Source organism: Ictidomys tridecemlineatus, chromosome 3 (genome assembly GCF_052094955.1).
Source record: "Ictidomys tridecemlineatus isolate mIctTri1 chromosome 3, mIctTri1.hap1, whole genome shotgun sequence".
In the NCBI taxonomy this organism is placed as follows: Eukaryota; Metazoa; Chordata; class Mammalia; order Rodentia; family Sciuridae; genus Ictidomys; species Ictidomys tridecemlineatus.
This window is the reverse complement of record NC_135479.1, coordinates 43,106,676-43,127,911: the sequence shown is the minus strand read 5'-3', so window position 1 is coordinate 43,127,911 and position 21,236 is coordinate 43,106,676. Positions and strand designations below refer to the sequence as shown.

Genomic DNA, 21,236 nt, shown 5'->3' with positions numbered 1-21,236 from the left:
CTCAGTCTCATCTCAGATTCCAGATTTAGGGGCCACATAGGAAATATGTTCATCCTTACAGGTTTCCCCCCATTACCTGCATCACTACCATGGCCTTGATTCACTTCAAAACAATCTTTTTTATAAAATTCAAGTTCCACAAAGGACTTTTTTTTTCTTTTTCTTTTTTTTTAATGGGTGGAGTAAATATACAAGTCAGCTTTGTCCTTATTCTGTTTTTCTTTGGCTGGATACTGGATCCAGAAAGCTCTTAGCTGGAAGACTGCTGAGGACTCTCCCCCAGTCAGTCCTTGGTGTTTCTGATAGAGGGGTGATTCCCAGGATGAAAATCTGTTTGTTCCAGTTCCCAGAAAACTAAACTGCTAAATGTTTTTTTAAATTTATTTATTTATTTATTTATTATTGTTGTTCAAAACATTACAAAGCTCCTGACATATCATATTTCATACATTTGATGCAAGTGGGTTATGAACTCCCATTTTTACCCCTTATACAGATTGCAGAATCACATCGGTTACATATCCACGTTTTTACATATTGCCATACTAGTGACTGTTGTATTCTGCTATCTTTCCTATCCTCTACTATCCCCCCTTCCCTCCCCTCCCATCTTCTCTCTCTACCCCATCTACTGAACATTGTAATTCATTAAACTGCTGAATATTGTATCCTGTCAACCTGGGCAGCTCTTTTGTCTCTAGCTAAGGTGTAGTAGCAGGCTATCCTGGCAAGTGAGTTACTCTAAAGGTATTTCATTGCTTTGCTTCAGGCACACACCACTATGCCCATATTAGAGATTATATATCTATTCAAGATGAAAGAGGGGTTAGAGTTGTAGCTTAGTGGTAGAGTACTCGCCTACCACATGTGAGGCACTGGGTTCAATCCTCAGCACCACATAAAAATAAGTAAATAAAATAAAAATACTGTGTCCATCTTCAATTAAAATTTGAAGAAGAAAAAAAAATAAAGACGAAATAAAATTGAGCATTGGTGGTTCTCCTGGTTTCCAAGAAATGCATCACTACAATTTTTTTTGTGTCTTTCCCCTCATTCGATATAGTAGTAACCACTATTGTGAGCCTAAGTCTAGAACAAGTCTCCTATCTTTAATAGGATGTGTGTACCTTATCTAAGTATAGCAAGGTGTGTACTGGCTAATATAGGAGAGACAGTAGAATGACCTCCCTGGTCTTTGTTACTAGTGTTATAATTATATTTGAGTAAATGGGAACACTGCTTTAGTTCTACTCCTAAGCTGAAATTTCTTTCCACTATTCAGTTTCCTTACATAAAAAGTTTTCTGCACTAGGGCTGTGGTTGTAGCTAAGTGGTAGAGCGCTTGCCTCGCATGCATGAGGCCCTGGGTTTGGTCCCCAGCACCACAATAAAAAATAAACAAAAATAACGATTGTGTCCATTTACAACTAAAAAAAATTTTTTTTAAAAGTTTTCTGCACTAGACAAAAAAAAAAGTTGTAAAAGTCTACTTAAAAAAGAAGCTAGGAATGGGGTCTGGGGTTGTGGCTCACTAGTAGAGTGCTTACCTCACACATACGAGGCCCTGCATCCAATCCTCAGCACCACATAAAAATAAATAAAAGTATTGTGTCCATCTACAAGTAAAATTTTTTTAAGACTTTTGGCACAATACCTTTATTTTGTTTATTTATATGGTACGTGTGAGGCACTGGGTTTGATCCTCAGCACTACATAAAAAAATAAAGGTATTGTGTCCATCCATAACTTAAAAAAAATGTTTTAAGTGAATTTCTTTTCATTTCTGTGTAAGAAATTCTCCCTTCCTGTTGTCCCTTTCCTTTTTTAACTTACCAACTTTGGTGTAGAGAGGGGACAGATTCATTTTTTCCCCGTAATGATACTGGGGATCAAACTCACACCTTGTGCATGCTAGCGAGTGCTCTACCACTGAGTCCAGCCCTGCAGAATTTCTTGTGCAGAAAAATTTTCTGTGGAAACATAGATCCAGTGAATGAATTAAACACTTGGTTAATAGCACTTAATATACCCTACTCACTTTGAATAGACATTTGCATAGTATCTCAGCATGTTATACTGTTTAGAGGCATTCTTTAAGAGTTGCCTCCAGGTGGGAGCGGTGCCGAGTGCCTATAATTCCAGTGACTCAGGAGGTTGAAACAGGAGGATCCAGAGTTCAAAGCCAGGTTCAGTAAAGGCAAGGTGCTAAGAAACTCAGCTTTTTTTTTTTCTTTTTTAATTTTTTTTGTTGTTGTAGATAGAAAGAATGCCTTTATTTGTTTATTTTTACGTGGTGCCAAGGATCGAACCCAATACCTCACATATGCTAGGCCACTAAGCTATAGCCCCAGCCTGAGACTCTGTCTTTATTTAAAAAAAAAAAAAAAAATAGGACTGGGGATGCGGCTCAGTAGTTGAGTGCCCCTGAGCTAAATCTCCAGTACCCCACCCCCCAAAAAAAGTTGCCTCTGTTATAGAAAACCTACTTGGTACTTTTGCTTGTTTTATACTATATAATATGATGATCTCATCTTGAACTAGTGGAGCATTTTTAAGGTTCAAACTTCTAAGAGTTTTTAAAATGTTATATGAAGAAATTCAGATCTGGATTATCTCTGTATTATATAATTTGTTAGTGACAGAGCAAGAACTCCAGGTCACCTTTCAGTCCCATACTTTTCCTCTCTACATTTACATGTTGCCCTAAAACAGGTAAAATTCTAAACTTCTCTTAGAAAAACTGTCTAAAGTGGTAAAACTGATTTAAAGGTACTCAGCCATAGGTGAAATGATTAGAAAGCCCTGGTTAGTTGACTTCTGCCCAAGTATGTATCTACTGTTTGCTGTCTTCCCCAAGTCAATGACAATGTGATCTAAGAACTAGAAGTGAAAATAATTTGATTTAGGGATATTTTGAACTTCAATGTTAATAATCCCCTTTTCAAATGGCTGGTTTCTGAATGTAACAGCCACTTTGTCTAATTTTTTTAATCATATTTTCCTCAGCATCAATTCCATTTATAGAAGTAGGAAGCAAAGTTAGTCGCCCATTATAACATGGCAACTTTTCTGTTGGTTAGGTATAATGTGGATCAAATCTCATTTCCTAGATTACTCTACTAATCCTTTCTGCGGATAGTCTGTGGATCATCTTTAATTCAGGTTCTCTTTTAATTCTCCAGCAATCAGTTTTTACACAACTCCTGATTTTAGAGATGAGGAAGTCAAGTTCCTGAAAACCCTCTTATAGATGTTCTTTAATAATGGATTATTTAATTTATTTGAGAGTTAAAGAAATTTAGTGTTACTTGCTTACCAATTCTTCACTAACATCCTATTCCAATGCAATACAGATGAATTTCTAAAATTCATTTGCCTTCTTTTGATTAAAGTTGTCTTCAGGTTTCTGATTCATCTTTTGCTTGTTACTATGTTTAAAAAACTAAGCTTGCTTTCTTATAGTTTAAAATGGTGGTTTCAGAACTTAGCTACATTATCATTCATTTAATCAGAGTCCATTGGTATACTGTCATATCCTTTGAATCTGGGATAGGAAGGAGGGAAGTCCTTTGTGTAAAAGCATTCTCCTCAGCTGGTCTTCCTTAATGCTGAAAGTTTGCTGCCTGGCAGGAAATGATATAGACATATGTGATAACACAGTGACATGAGAAAGAATTGCTTATAAGGCCCTGGGTTGTCCAAATTAATTGGCTGTCAGCTGGCAGATATGTTCAGGCAGATTTGATATTCAAATCCAAGGGTTAGCAAACTGAAGAGAAAATTTAGATAATGAAGAAAACTATTTTGAGAAAAGTTTGAGCAAAAGCAAGTGGTATGAAAGTTAAGCTTCCTGGTGCAATGGCTCATGCCTGTAATCCCAGCTACTTGGGAGGCTAAGCCAGGAGGATCATAAATTTGAGGACAGCCTCAGCAACTTAGTGAGTCTCGGTCTCAAAAAAGGCAGGGTGTATATGGCTCAGCAGTAGAGTGCCCCAGGTTCAATTGGGGTGGGGAGCAAAAAGAGAGGGCATGGGAGGAGAGAAAAGAAAAGAGAAAGGGAGAGAAAGGAATGAAAGGAAATAAGTTCATAGCCTTGTAAATTCTTTTTTGACCTCCTGGGAAAAAAACCTTAAAGCATTAGTATTTGTTTGAAGGCAAGGACCTGACAGAATAGTCAGGAGGAACAAAGAAAAAAACATTCTTTGTGATTGGAAGGAATTTATATATATCAAAGCATTTCTTTCTCTGGTTTTTCTTACAATAGCTCTGTGAAATAAAATTTCCATCATATCAGAAATACTATTAGACAGCCCCAGATATCTGTCATCTTTCTATTTCCACTAGCTCAGATCAAATCACCCTTCTCTTTTGCCTATAATACCAAAGTAATATCGATCTCTCTATGTCTAAGTCTTACTCTACTTTCCAATCCATTGTTAGAGGAATCTTTCTGGAAATGCAAACTTTTGCTGAGGATAAAGTCCACATTGCTTGGTTGGTGGTGTCAGACCCTTCAAGATCTGTGCCATGCTTACCTCCTCTCATCTTTATTGCAGCCTTCCTTTACTTTTTCACCGTACAGTAGGACTGAAGTTATTTCTGTTTATCCCTCCAACCAACTGGGCCTTTGTGGGATTTTTTTGTTTTGTTTTGTTTCGGGGAATTAGGGTTAGGGTTAAACTACTTTTCAAGAATACATCATAGAAAGGTTTCAGCTGAGTTTTTGTACATGCTGCTCCCTCTGCCTGAAAGCATCTTGGTTTTCCTCTCCCAGCCTCCTTTCAGGGAGCTGCCCAGGCTCCAAGACAGATTGCATAGGCAGCCTTCTCTGTAGGAAAAAGAACTCTGAATTTCCTGTGTTCTGAAGATGGCAGTGAATTTGCTCGGGTTATTGTTTATTTAACCCTCTGGTATAATATTGCTTTTATCAGAAAGTCCATCCATGATCACCATACAGCAATGCACCCTTTTTTTTTTTTTAGCCTTTTAACTGTTTTCTTCAGAACATTTGTCACCTAACAGTTTACTTATTGTCTCCTTCTACTTCAACCCCACAAAAGTATTAGTCCCTTGACTTTTTCATAAAAGTGTATTGCTATATTCCCAATGCCTAGAATGGCACCTGTTACTTAATACATGGTTGTTGGGTTGTTTTTTTTTTACCTTTATTTTTTATTTTTATATAGTGCTGAGGATCGAACCCAGCACCCCGCACATGCTAGGGGAGCACTCTAATACATTCTTTTTATTTTTATTTTTATTTTTTAGTTTTTGGTGGACATAACATCTTTATTTTTTATTTGTATGTGGTGCTGAGGATCGAACCCAGCGCCCCGCACATGCCAGGCGAGCGCGCTACTGCTTGAGCCACATCTCCAATCACTCTAATACATTCTTAATAAACACTTGTTGAATGGAATCTATGATGTATTCTTGAAAAGTAGTTAACAAACCTGAGTGAGTTTCAGAATCAACTAGAGCATTTAAGAAAAATATTACCAAATTAGGTTTCATGGAGTAGGTTCTGACATCCACATTTCAAAACCATTGTTAGATTATATAAGTACAGAAAGATTTGTTATCTCTCTTTTGCATGAATTGCCTGTGAGTTGGAATTTTCATGTACTTAACTATAGTTTGATTTCTCTATTTGTAACTTTCTGCTCTGGTTGGTAGTTTTACCAGTGGGAAAATGTGGGTCCTATGAGCTATATGGAATTAACCAAGAAATTAGATTATCAGGTAGTTTTTTAGCCTAATGTATTTATATAAACCTACAGATGATAGGCTCCACTATCATGAAGGAAGAAGAATTGTTACATAGGACCTAGCAGAAACTACTGTGTCTGAGTGAGAAGTTTCTAAATTTTTTTTGTAGTCAACTCACACAGAAGGCAGATGTAGAGCAATAACCCATAAGACAGCCAACTTCTCAGAAAAAGGAAGTTCAAGACCATACCAGATATAAGTTTGCAAGTCAGTTCAAAGTTCTTTTGCAAGGGGAAGAAGTCCCCACTAGCATCAGGCATGACTAAAGGCTACAAACAAGAACAAGTAATGCACCCTCTCTTCTGGTTTTTGTCACACACATGTGGGCTTTCACACCTGCCAGGAGATACCAGAGAACACTTTCATACTTTATTATCTCCTGGAGTATACTTTAACCTTTTTTTTTTTTAAGTTATAGATGGAAGCAATACCTTTATTTATTTATTTATTTGTTTGTTTGTTTATTTATTTATTTATTTTTATGTGGTGTTGAGGATCAAACCCGGTGTCTCACATGTGCTAGGCAGATACTCTACCACTGAGCTACAAACACAGCCCCTGTTCTGGAATCTTAAGCAGCTCTGTTATCATTTTCAAATCACATTTATTAAGGACTCTGTATATGGCATGAAAAAACTGGATGCTACATAAAGCAATATGAATGATGATCTCCCTGTACTACCTTACATTCAAAAGCAAACAATTTAGCTGGGTGTGGTGGTGCATTCCTGTATCCCAGTGGCTCAGGAAGCTGAGGCAAGAGGATCACAAGTTCAGGGACAGCCCTGGCAACTTAGAGATGTCCTAAGCAACTTAGCAAGACTCTGACCCAAAATAAAAGATTTTTAAAAGGGCCAATATAAAATTAAAACAAAAGGGCTAGGAATGGGCTGGGGATGTGGCTCAAGTGATAGCGCACTTGCCTGGCATGCGCAAGGCATTGTGTTCTATCCTCAACACACATAAAGATAAAATAAAGATATTGTATCCACCTAAAACTAAAAAATAAATATTAAAAAAAAAGGCTAAGAATGTATCTCAGTGGTAAAGTGCCACTTGGATCAGTCCCCAGTACCAAAAACAAACAACAACAAAATTATATGTGTACACCTAGGAGAATTCACCTAACTAAACAGAAATAAAGTTTAATATACTCCAAAGTAAAGCAGTAGAACATATGAACAATTATGTCATCTTTGCTTTTACGTGAGTTTTTCTGCACATGATAAGCTTTCTGTTTGGAGTTGGATCGAGAGGACAAGAAAGGCAGCTTGAATCCCTCCAGATTTTTATACAACAAGTTGTACCCTATCTCTTCTCCCACAGGGATGGACTATCTGCTAAGGGGTAAGTAGTGCTGCCAGCAAAGAACCTCAGTCACTTGAGTGGAGACATGGGCAGCCTTAGTTCTTCCTTATTTGAGTAGTAGACATAGTTGATGGCAAAGTATTTTGGGCAGAGGTAGCTCATAAATGAGGAACTTAATCTACGAAACATTGTTTTTCAGCCCTGTGGGTTCTAATTATTGGTTTCTTCACAGCTTACTTTCTCTCAGGCCCCACCCCTCACTGCAGAGAACTTGTTGACAACAGCTCCACTTTTTCAAGTCTTGCACAAAGGCAGATGTCTCTGAAAATGTAGCTTACGCAAAACATCTGTGTGCTTGACTCTGTTCCCACGATCGTGTATTTTCCTGTACTGCCTTTTCTCTCTTTTTAATAATTGAAAACACAGATTAACATTGTTTAAGAAAATTTGCAAAAATAAAAAAATCACCCCCAATGACACCATCTATTATTAATAGCCATTTCCATACTAGCCATAATAGCTTCATAAGTACAGTTTTTTGCCTAGTTATATCCTTTTTCTTAAGCAGAAGTTCAGATATTTTGTCATACAGCCACTTCCCTGTTTTTTTCCTGATTCTAGCATCATCATTTGGTTTTGGTGGTGAGTTAACAAAAGGGCATTGCAGCTAATCAACACACCATCAGCAAGTTCTTGTTTTTATTTTTTTGACTTTTGGGACCCAAGTATTCTAGTTTTTGGAGTATGGATGACCCAAGAATAGACAAAAACAAAGAGTAATCCTTAACATGTATACAATCTCTGCTCTAATTAAAAAAAAAAAAAAAAAAAAAACCTGTGTCTTAATATGTATAGAATTTTAATTCTCTCAACACTTAAAAATTGCCATGGTGGTGAACGTCTGTAATCCCAGTGGCTGGGGAGACTGAGACAGGAAGATCTCAAATTTAAAGCCAGCCTCAGCAACAGTGAGGTGCTAAGCAACTCAGTGAGACCCTGTCTCTAAATACAATACAAAATAGGGGGCTGGGGATCTGGCTCAAGCAGTAGCGCACTCGCCTGGCATGTGTGCGGCCCAGGTTCGATCCTCAGCACCACATACAAACAAAGATGTGTGTCCGCTGAAAACTAAAATAAGTAAATATTAAAAAAAAATAGGGCTGGGGTGTGGCTCAGTGGTTGAGTGCCCCTGAGTTCAATCTCTAATACCCCGCTCCCCAAAAAATTGTTATTAAATGACATTGACTATTCAGGACAAGTTACAAGCTACGATGCCCATCTCAGAGCAGATTTACTTTCTTTCTTTTTTAAAGTTCATTTTTTTGCCCTCTGTTGTGTTGCAAACCTCAACTCTCCCAATATCTGACTAATCTTGTCGGTGGCAGTGCTCCATTTCTGTTTGTCTGCCTCAGAGCTGTTTAGGTCTCACCCTTCATCCTCTTCTTAATAGTGAACAGGCCATTATTATTCTCACTTTCTTATTTGACAAAAGAAAAAAATAAAATGGACTGTCTCCTTGTTTGGTTAACATGATTAAATACTGAGTATCTTTAACCACCTTCCTTTTAGTAAGCATGGTTCTCTGTGCTTGAATGTTTAAAATTAGATCTGTGGTAGGTGGTATTCCCTGATGGCTTAGGAAGTCTGTAGGACTTAACATACAGTTTTGCTAGTTGTTTATTACTGTGTAAGAAGACAAATGACCCTCCTTAGGATTGTGGCTTTTCTTCTAATAAGATAAATTCTGCCTTTGGTAATAAAACTGGTGTTTAAAATAAATTCTTTTGATCCTTATGTTTTTCTGCACCCTGAAGAATTACCATTGAGGTAGGTTATTGAACCTAGCTCAACCAGGAGCTAAAAGCAATATAAGCAGCAGGTGTGGGATTGTACTCCAATATCTGTTCCTACGTAGGAGCAAATATATTATATGAATCTTAACTCCACAACACATTTTAGACACAAAATTAAATTTACTCTTGGATCATTTTGATTTGGACATTTTCCTCTTACTCCAAATCTTAGTTAAAGTATCTGAAATTCTTATAGTTTCACGTTGCCCTGTTTTTGTACTACAAAATACTACCTTGGCAATCTCTTGTCCCCTCCTCTCTGATTTCTTCCAATCATTCTCTGGAAAATAGAGAAAAATGTGCTGTAGATCATTGTTTCTTTGAAATTTTGCTTTACAATGTACACTTCATAAATTTGTAAAATAACTGTTACACAATGGATTGGCATCAAGAAAGCCCCAAAAATTAAATTTTCAAGGAACAAGAAAGTTTTCATCTGAAATGGTGGGACAATCTATAATAATTCTGGGAGGGGGAAAAGTATAGAAAGCAAGGGACATCAGGTTGATTAAAAATTATGAACTAATTAAGAACAGCAATTGCTACTTTATTTCTTTTTCCTTTGACAAATCCTTAAATCATCATTTGGACTTTACTCTTTTGCTCTTTTTTTCCTTCCTCCTTATTCATTTGGGGAGAAGTAGTCATTAAAGAGAGAAAAGTGACTTTGGAAGGAATGGAGTCTAGGACACAAATGAAAGGATTAACTTTTGACAGCTGAACACATTATTCTCAGATGGAGAAGCACAATAATGATATTAGCTAGCCACCATTTTCTTGGTATTATACAAGGTCAGGTTAACTATGGAGAGTTGAAGGAAGTAGGAGTCCAGAGTGGGGAGTTTGGGGAATAACATGCGAAGGGAGCTTTCCAGAGATGTCAATGCACCGCTGGGTTAACTCAGTGTTTTTGCTGTTGTGTCTGGTATCTTTGTTATTGAGACCATGAGTGTGCTGTGACTTCCAGAGGTGTGATTTCATAATCTTCTTCAATTACTTTCATGTACATGAAATATATATTTATTGACTGTCAGGCAGTATGCTAGACATTAGAGAGAGAACACTAGACAAGATGGTTAAAGTTTTTCTGCCAAGAAGCCCACTCCTCAGACAGATAATAAATAACTCTCTAGCCACACATGATGACACACACCTGTAATCCCAGCTACTCAGGAGGCTATGCCAGGAGGATCAGAATTCTGAGGCCAGCCTGGACTACTTAATGAAACCCTTTCTCAAATAAAAAGGGCTGGGGGTATAGCTCAGTAGTAGAGCACAACTGGGTTCAACCTTCAGTAACATAGGGAGAAAACAAAACAACCTCATTGAATCCTACAGTTAAGCTATAGTATTATGAAGGGAATTCAGGAGCAAGGAGAATAAATTATAGGGAAACCAACTAGGAAATAGGACATGAGATAGTTAATTAGGAAAGAAAGAAAAGTCCAAAAAACAGTTGGCCGCCTGGAAAAAATTGGGGAACTAAAGGGACTAGGAGTCTCCTTCAGGTTGAAAGAGGATTGAACACATCGGAGTCTCAAGGAGAAACAGGTTGGTTGTTGCCACAAAATATGAGTTGTTGGTTTTTGTTTTTTTTTTCCCCCTGAAATCAAATCTATCACCATTGCTTGTTACCGACACATCTGTAATCCCAGAGACTCTGGAGGCTGAGGTAGGGAAATCACAAGTTCAAAGCCAGTCTCAGCAACTTAACAAGGCCCTAACCAAATTAGTGAGACCCTATCTCAAAATAAAAAAAAAAAAGGGCTGGGGATGTACCTGAGTGGTACTATGCCACTGGGTTAAATCCTCAGTACCCCCCCACCCAGAGTTCATCAACATCTCATGCTCTCCAGAGGGACCTTGGGAATTAGAAGTCTCAGAGTCTAGGTAAAGGTCTTTGAGGATCAGAAAGATGAGACTCTTGGTGGCAAAGCTCTTAGAGATTCTATTGTTCATATAAATGAACATCTAAGATTGTAGTAAGGGGCTGGGGTTGTGACTCAATGGTAGAGCGCTCGCCTACCATGTGCAAGGCCCTGGGTTCGATTCTCAGCACCACATAAAAATAAAATAAATAAAATAAAGGTATTGTGTCCAACTACTTCTAAAAAGTAAAATAAATAAAAAGATTGAAGTAAGAACCAGAGTGAAAAGAGAGTGAGCCAGGATAAGGGATAAGTAAGCAATAGCAACAAGAATGTCAAAAAGTGACAACAACAAATAGAAGATGACCTGAACCTCAGGCTTTTCCAAGGGTAAAAGAGAAAGGGTCTGAAAGCAGTGTTTCACATTTCCGGTTAAATAAAGACTAACTTGCATTCCTTCTACAGGTGTGTTTTAAATACCTAAGAAGGAATTTGTTTAATCATGTAAATGAAATTATTTTTCAAATGCTGAACAGTGTTAATCTTTTGTTTTATTCTCACATCTACTTGAAATTTAGTGCCAAGTAATGTTGGGTCATGTCTCTTAGTAACCAATAAGTAACCAGTATATGTAACATTTTAAATGGGGCGGTGGGGGGGGGGGGACTGTGCAGGTCATTTACTTTTGGGTCAGAGAGCTTTAAATTTTTTTTCTTCCAAAAGAAAAGTGTCCAAATTTAGAATTTAGAACCAAGAAGCTTTGTTAATTCAGCCTGTCATGGAAATGTACTTTTTTGATCTGAGACAGTTTCTTCTCTTCTTGAAGGAAGATCTTCTAAACAAAATTCCCTACCAGTCAGTCATCAGAAGACTAGGGTCAGTTGTGTTTGAGGAAGTTCCTTGAGACTAACTCATTCATGGGCATCTAAGTGTGTTGTTGTTGTTGTTGTTTGTCGTGGTGATGGTGGTATTTGGGAGGGTTAGTTTTTGGACAACTATTGAAGACAAGACTGAGGCTCCGTCTCACCAGGGCAGCTGCAGAGAGGGAAACTAGAAAGGCAGCAGTGCTGTCATGGGAGGTCTAGACTTAGCTCAAACTCAGAAGTTTGGGAGTCAGGCAGTTGTGGAAGTTCAGGATTGGTGGCAACCTGGAAAAAAAAACAGAATATATGTTCTTCTCGAAGGTATTTTGTCATCAAAGTTATTTTAAATCTGTGCTGGCCTAATAAAATGTGCTGAACTAGGTCTACCGGTGACCATTTGATGCCCTGCCCTAGACCCTTTCCAGACACCATCCACCTCTGACATTTGATTATTTGGTAGTGTTTTAAAAACCTAAACCAAAAACTAAATGCTTTGTATCTCTGAAAGGAGGTCAAGTGTATGTGTAGCCATTTAGCTTCTAGAAGAAAATGCTTTTAGCCTCAGACAAGACTGAAAAGGAACCAAGGACTGGGCAGGCAGCCACTTTTTGCCCATGTAGGCTTTCCTGTATTTCTTTGTAGATTCTGTGACCCTCCTCATATTTTATTTTTGAGACCTAGATTTTAATATTGGGGGGGCAGGACTGAGGATATAGCTTAGTAGTAGAGTGCTTGCCTAGCATTTGCAAGGCCCTGAGTTCAATCCCCCAATGTTTAGTTTTATTTGATTTTTTGATACCAGGAATTTTACCCAGGGTGCTTAATCAATGAGCCACATCTCAAGCTCTTTCTTATATTTTATTTAAGAGTCTCACTGAGTTGCTTAGGACCTCACTAAGTTGCTGAGGCAGACTTTGAACTCATGATCCTCCTGTCTCAGCCTCTCAAGCTGCTGGGATTACAAACGTGTGCCACCATACTTGGCCAGCCCCACAATATTTAATATCTAAGAAACTTACTAAAAGAAAAAGAAGCAACTTTAATAGACAGGATGAAAGTATGTGCCTCATGGGAATATGTCTCAGTCTTTTCCCACTCAGATCTGAACTTTTGTCTTCAGGAAATGGTGAAAAAATAGAACAAACACCATACCAGGCTTTGCAGTGAAATCCTGCCTTTGTTCTCTTGGGATGAATTGACTTGATGTGTTTTTAACTGCTATTTGCTTCAGCCTATTAAGTCAGCAACATATCATATTATAATAACATCTAACATAGGATAAAGGGTTAAAGTGCCAGCCTGAGTGTCAGATAACATGGGGGGTTAATTCTGGCTCTCCTGAAGACTAGCTGTGTGATTTGGGGCAAGGAATTAAATTCTCTGGACTTCAATCAGATTCTCTGTTGCACATTCAAAAATCAATTTTATCTTTCATAAGTAAAATATTTATCAAAAAATTTTAGTGGTCACTTAATGAATGGGAGACAAGGGGACCGAGCTCATAGAACAGATTAAGCCAGGGGCATTCATGGAAAGCTAGAGAGCTGGAGCAGACTGGCACATACCTCACCACTTTCTCAACAGTTAATGACTGTACCCCACTATACCTATTCCTTTTGGTTATTTGCCTAAGATTTAGAGTTCCAGGGAAAAATATGAGACAGGCTAGACCTAAACTACATTCCAGCTTCTTGCAAAGCCCCAGTTCAAAATCTGGAGGCCACCAAGTCCACATATATCCAGAAGAGGACTGGGGTGATATTAGAAAAGAGAGATCTGTTGCTGGACCCAAAATACAAAATAGCAAATGTCAAACCAAATGTACCCCATCTATGAAAATTGAATGATTGAATTGTATGACTGACCAATGTTAAAGTCATTGTTTCTATCAAACCTTTTTAAGATGCAAATAGTTGAGGCAAAAATTTTAACAAGTCTAATAAGTTTATAAACATTCAAAATGAACAGAATAAAAGGAATTTTCTAGGGTTTTTTGTTTGTTTATTTTGTCTCTCATTTATGATCTGTAGGAAAAGACTAGGAAGGTTAGTTGTGGCTGGAATTTGTCTCTTGTCCTTAAACAAACAGACCTTTTTCTTTTCCCCCACTTCAACCACAGAAAATTAGGAAAGAGGAAAGCAAATAACTGCACCTTTGGAGTATAGTTGTGTGGAGCATTGTGCAACAGAGTTAAGGGGAAGATTAGCTGGAACTAAAATGGCCTGATGGTTGTAGTTAATAAATAAGAACTAGAATCCTAAGCCTTTCTCTGCTTTACTAGTAATTGATCTACTGATGTACCTTTGTTTGAGCTCTGATAAAGAGAGAAATAATCCTGCTGCCTGTATTCATAGGCATGTGTCTGGAAGTTAATACTCTAGGGAAGATGATTCCAGGTATGACTTGATGCTCTGATATTGTCAAATGAATGTTTGGCAATGTGTGGTAGGAGTGAAATGTTTAATTATGGAAAACAGTATAAGATATATGTAGTGGTACACGCCTGTAATCCCAGCCACTCTGGATGCTAAGGCAGGAGATTGCAAGTTCAAAGACAGATTCAGCAATTTAATGAGGCCCTAAGTAACTTAGCAAAACACAGTCTCAAAATAAAAAGTAAAAAGGGTAGGAGACATGGCTCAGTAATGGCTAAGTGCCCCTGGGTTAATCCCTGGTACCAAAAAAAGAAAAAGCAGTATTATATTTGGGTTGGATGTCTCCCATTGTGATCTAAATTCCTTTAGGAATAAAAAGTCAAGTTTTCCTCATTACCTGAAAAAATGCTTTTTGACATTGTGCAGCCATATTTCATACATCAAGGCACAATGATGTACCTTCTTTTCTTTCCTGTTTTGAATAGGTAAACTTCAGTAGGCATCTATATTGATAGTTCTATAGTCCCTTGACCTCTGGTCTGTTATTTAAAATTTCTTGTTATAAAATTCCCTTTCATAATAAGAGACTCAGAATAGCTAAAGAAATCCTTAGCAAGAAGAGTGAAGCAGGTGGCATCACTATACCAGACCATAACCTATACTACAGGGCAATAGTAACAAAAATAGCATGGTATTGGCACTAAAATAGATCGGTAGACCAGTGGTACAGAATAGAGGACACAGAGACTACCCTCACAATTACAGTTGTCTTGTATTAGAAAGAGGCGCCAAAAACATACATTGCAGAAAAGATAGCCTCTTCAACAAATGGTGCTGGGAAAACTGGAAATCCATATGCAACAAAAATGAAATTAAGCCTCTATCTCTCACCATGCATAAAACTCAACTCAAAAGTGGATCAAGTACCTAGGAATTAAACCAGAGACCCTGCACCTATTAGAAAAAAGAGTAGGTCTAAATCTCCATTATGTTAGATTAGGCCCCAACTTCCTTAATAAGACTCCTATAACACAAGAATTAAAATCAAGAATCAATAAGTAGGATGGATTTGAACTAAAAAGCTTCTTCTCAGCAAAAAAAACAATCAGGTGAATAGAGGGCCTACATCTTGGGAGCAAATTTTTACCACTTGCCCATCGGACAGAGCACCAATCTCTAAGGTATATAAAGAACTAAAAAAAACTAAATACGAAAAAAAATGAATAAAATGAATAACCTAATCAGTAAATGGGCCAAGGACCTGAACAGAGAAGACAATTATAATTGAGAAGACAATTATAATCAATCAACGAATATATGAAAAAAAATGTTCAGCATCTCTAGCAATTAGAGAAATGCAAATCAAAACTGATTTCATCTCACTCCAGTCAGAATGGCAGCTATTAAGAACACAAATAATAAGTATTGTCGAGGATGTGGGGGAAAAGGCAGAACCATACGTTGCTGGTGGGACTACAAATTGGTGCAGCCAATCTGGAAAGTAGTATGAAGATTCCTTAGAAAGCTGGGAATGGAACCACCAGTTGACCCAGCTATCCCTCTCCTCGGTCTATACCCAAAGGACTAAAAAACAGCATACCACAGAGACACAGCCACATCAGTGTTTATATTTATAGCAGCACAGTTCACAATAGCTAAATTGTAGAACCAACCTAGATGCCTTTCAGTAGATGAATGGATAAAGAGAATGTGGTATATATACACAATGGAATATTACTCAGCAATACAAGAGAATAAAATCATGGCATTTGCAGGTAAATGGATGGAGTTGGAGAATATAATGCTAAGTGAAGTTAGCCAATCCCAAAAGACCAAATGCTGAATGTTTTCTCTGATATAAGGAGGCTGATTCATGGTTGGGTTGGGAGGGGGAGCATGGTAGAAATAGATGAACTCTAGACAGGGAAAGGGGGTGGGAGGGGGAAGGAGGGGGCATGGGGTTAGAAATGATGGTGGAATGAGATGGACATCATTATCTAAACTATATGTATGAAAACAGGAATGGTGTGAAGACACTTTGTATACAACCAGAGATATGAAATATTGTGCTATATATGTATAATATGAATTGTAATGCATCCTACTGTCTTATATAACAAATTAGAATAAAAATTTTTACAAAAGAACATTCTGCTTGAAGAGTAAACTATTCAGCATACTACAATGATGCAGCCACATCAATGTTTATAGCAGCTCAATTCACAATAGCTAAACTATAGAACCAACCTAGGTGCCCTTCAACAGATAAATGGATAAAGAAACTGTGGTATATATACACAATAGAATATTACTTAGCCTGAAAGAAGAATGAAATTATGGCATTTACCAGTAACTGGATGGAACTGGAGAATATTATGCTAAGCGAAATAAGTCAATCCCAAGAACCAATGGCTGAATGTTTTCTCTGATATGTGAATGCTAATTCACATATAGAAGGGTAGAGGGGAGAATAGAGGTATTTTGGACTAGACCGAGGGGAGTGAAGGGAGGTGAGGGGATATGGGGAAAGGAATGATAGTAGAATAAATTGGACATTATTACCCTTTGTGCATGTATGAGTACATGACCTGTGTAACTCTACATCATGTACAACCAGACGAATGAGCAGATATACTCCATTTGTGTATGATGTGTCAAAATGCATTCTGTCATGTATAACTAATTAGAACAAATAGAAAATATATTTTAAAAATTCCCTTTCATTATGATATGGTCACACTAAGTGAGGGCATGAATACTTTTCCCATTTAATGGGATTGGCAGAGGCTTCCCTAGCACTTCAAGTCTGAAAGTTAAATAATAAGCAGGGAAAGTTTATGAGGAGAGGGAAAGTAAAATGTTGGCTAGGTGGAATGTATTTGAAAGTTTATCTAGGTCAATATTCTTTAAGGCAAAAAAAGATTATGTGTCTTTGAATTTAACATAAATGCCAACCAACCAACTCTGTGTGATAATATTATGTATAGTCAGTATTACAAAATAATTTACCTATAAATTTTGGCTTCAGGCAGGAATACCAAATAAACTAGGGAATTCAGCATTTACAAACATTATAAACATGAGATCTACTTTCTTAATTTTAACTTTGAGATAAAAGTATTACATTCCCTTTTTGAAACTTGCCTTCTCATAGTAAACTATCACATGTATTGCATGCATTTAAAACATAGATTTTCTATTCTGATTTTCAGCAGTTTGGTCAGGTGTGTTGTTTTGCTTCCTTAACCTTCCTGCTGGTCATGGATGATCACCCTGATTACATTCCTCAAAGATCATTCCAATGTTACAATAACTAAGTTTTTCTTCTCTGAGTTGACCTTTTCCTTTACACTTTGCTTGAGAAGCAACTACCAGTTAATGATAGTAAGACTTGAGGAAATGTTTTGATCATAAGGGAATGATACAGAAAGCTTCTCAGATATATTAAAAGCACAGTGCTCTTTCTTCCATTTTTGCGACTAAAATGCTACTATCATTCCTAGCAGAGATACAGTTCCTAACTGCCCATCCCAACTGGATTTATTTCTCATTCCAGATGTTCTTCATTCCCCTTAGTATAATCTATTTATGACCTTTGGCGGGTGGGAGGAATGAGAAGAGTTGAGGTCTGAATTGATTTCAGTCCTTTTCTCTCACTCTGTACTCCATTTTTAAATTTTTTTTCAAAAAGCCATGTAGGGAGGACATTGTATCTCATCTATAGTAAAGTGTTTCCTAAAGCTAGAGCAACATAGGAAGAAGCGAGTGATTTCAAGTCAGGTCTTGGTTTGAATTTTTGCTCTGAGGCTTCCTAGCTGCTTAGACTCTTGCATGTAAATTAGGAATAAAAATAGTACCTACTTCATAGGTTTATCATGAAGGTAAATGAAGTACTCAATGCCTAGCATACAGTAGGCATCTAGTCAAGTTAACTATTATTAGCTCTTTTCACTTATCTAACCAGAGATGCCTTTCCCCTTGTTGAGCAAGTGATTTTATGGCAAAGAGAGGAATAGACATTCTTCAGTTATGTGCTAATAAAGACTCCAGAAGACCTTAATATCATTCTGTTAGAAAGGTGATCCTCTAAGTGTTGTTTTCCTATAAGCAATTAGTCATTTTTCATCTTTATATCATAAAAGTAGCATTCTCTTTATCTTGTTTCTTCTTTAATATAAGGGTTCTTTAGTCTTTGGGGGTTTATCTTTGACTTAGGCATCTATGCTCACATCACTCTGTAGAGTTATTTGAAGAAGTCTTGTTTCTGGGCCAGACTATAAAGAACTTGTCAATTCAGAAAATGTGAATAAGTTTTCACTTTCCCTTGTAAAGAACAGATTTTTAATTAGAGAACAATTCTATCAGTTGTTCTCTTCAGGCAGCTCTTTCAGAAAATCTTGATATTTACTTCAATAAATCTTTGGATATTCTGGCAGGATATGCTAAGCTTTTACCTTAAACTGAAGTATCTGAGATGAAATTTATTGCAAACAGAGCATTTCATTTTCAAGTTGAATTTGATCTACCTAAACTTTGAGAGTTGTGAACTTTGATTTTTACTTCCATGCCACTGTGCTTCCATCCTATCTTTGTTAGTATGTATAGAGCTTCCAACTTTTTTCAATGATGATAAAGGATTTTTTTATATTTATTTTTTAGTTTTCGGTGGGCACAACATCTTTATTTTATTTTTATGTGGTGCTGAGGATCGAACCCAGTGCCCCGAGCAGGCCAGGCAAGCGCGTTACCGCCTGAGCCACATCCCCAGCTCCGATAAAGGATTTTTTAAAAATATTTTTTTAATTACAGATGGACACAATGCTTTTTATTTATTTATTCATTCATCCATTCATTCATTCATTCATTATGTGGTGCTGAGGATCGAACCCAGGGCCTCGAACATGTTAGATGAGCGCTGTACTGTTGAGCCGCAACTCCAGCCCCATGATAAAGGAATTTAATAAACAGCCACACTCTCATTCCTGGTCTCCTTTTGACCAGCATTCTGTCACCTTTATGATAACGGAGGGGCCATAATTTGAGGCCATGGAATAAAGATGACTGATTATACCATCCAGAGATGTATGCCATGGTTCTCTGGGAGCTTGTATCAAAACCTAGTAACTGCCTCCTATTTCAGCTGTGTCTGCTGGGCATTTTGTTATGTCAGAAAAGTGTGCTGAGATTTGTGAAATAATTCAAGTAGGAGAGTTCTTTTTCTTTATTTCTTATGTGAGTGTGATTGTTGGTGTTATCTTTATAATTTTTGGAATCTAGTCAGCTTTGAATTAACCCAAGGGCCCTTGTCTACCACCCCAGCTCTCATCTTGTTTTGAAAGCACTACATATATTTTAAAGAACACATTTAAATACAGTTTACATAAATATGCTTAAAAGCATAAGCATCGGAAGTATGTAAGGACAATATTACAGAACTCTCAAAACCAGGAAGTTAATTCTTAAACTATTCTTTGTCAAAGAGAAACTACCTCTATCCCACAAAAGGAATGACTGAGTATGCTCAGCTGTTTTAAGCTCTCAACAAATATACTTCATTTTTAGATGTAGAGAACGGTTTTATTTACTGAAAACCAAAGTGCTGAAAGCTGTTATTTTTTTCCTGGTGAATAGGTAGATTATTTAGCCTTTATTTTAAAAAATATTTTCATTTAGTAAAGCAGAAGGCTGCTGTGTTGGCAGAAATGTGAATTTCATTTCCTGTCTGTGGTATACCCCACTCATCCTGTCACTCAGACATTTTGTTTTAGGTTGTTCCTGTAATGTGAGTGGAACGGTGGCCCACAGCAGGGTAGCATGTGTACACCACGATATAACAAGAGACAAGGCTTGTGCAATAGACCACAAGAGAGCAATGCTTTATTTAAAGATGAAAACAAAACAAAAAAATCAAGGCAGCCCCTCCAAGTCAACATGCAGATTATTTTAAAGTGGTATCTATAGATTGCTGTTTTGTAAGATATGTTTCAATTGAGTTGGCAGGTTACCTGAAAAGTTTTATCAGTTTCATGCCACTTTATTAAAGGATAAAATTGAGTCAACAACTGACAGCATTGAACAGATGATTTACATTTTCCGATTAATTTATCATCATACATTTATTTTATAGCTCACTAATCTGTCCTATGCATTGAATTCTATATTGCTTTTTATTTACTTGTTAGGCTCATCCTAAATTATAATCCTGCTGAAGAGACAAAATAGATATAACTGTGGGGAAAGCCCCAAGATGAATTCATTCATTCATCACATCTTTTTTTTTTTTTAAGAGAGAGAGAGAATTTTTTTTTAATATTTATTTTTTAGTTCTTGGCGGACACAACATCTTTGTTGGTATGTGGTGCTGAGGATCGAACCCAGGCTGCTCGCATGCCAGGCGAGTGCGCTACCGCTTGAGCCATATCCCCAGCCCTCATCACATCTTTTGAGCACCTAATGTGTGTCCAGTATTATTTCTAGTGCGGAGCAAAGTCAAGTCCTTGCTCTCATAGAGCTTATATTCTCTTATATGGAGATAAAGCAATGAAGGATACCAGTGGATAAATATAATTTTAGTTTTTGAGAAATATCCTGAAAGAAACAGCAACAGGATAGAGTATTTATTATTGGGATGAGAGAGGAGAGAGATGGTGATATTGGATCTAAGACCGACCAGGAGAAAAATCTTCCAAAAAATACAAAGGTCTTAAGAAAGGGGCCTGGAATACTAAAGAATCAGAAAAGGCAGTTCAACTAGTTCATAGTAAACAGAAGGGGAGATAGTGTAAGATCAAAGAACTTGCCATAGGGTGTGACAAGGGCTTCAAAGAACAAGCCAAAGATTGGCTTTTTATTTTTAAGTATGAAAGGAAACCTTTGGAGGGTTTTAAGCAGGGAAGTGATATTATATGATTTTATATTTTTAAAATCACTAATTGGTGAGTGAATAATGGAGAGGGGAACATAAATAGTTTCAGACAGACCTATTAAGAGGCTTTTGCTGAAATAATGTCTATGATTTGTTTCACCTTTTAGGGGCAAGGTGAGGAGGATGAGTACATAGAAGAAACAAAATTAGCCATAAATTAAAACTGAATAGGAATATGGGGGTTTATTTTATTATTCTTTCTGTTTTATGTATGTTTGAATTTTTCTGTAATAAAAGGCTTGGGGAGGAGGGTTTACAGCAGTACTAGTGAGAAA

At 37.2% G+C, this 21,236-nt stretch overlaps 1 protein-coding gene across 5 annotated transcripts in view; it reads left to right on the top strand.

Moving 5' to 3' along the window:
- Ssh2 (slingshot protein phosphatase 2) overlaps window positions 1-21,236 on the top strand; it is a 254,433-nt gene that overhangs the window by 158,683 nt on the left and 74,514 nt on the right. The gene's annotated exons all lie outside the window — the stretch shown is intronic.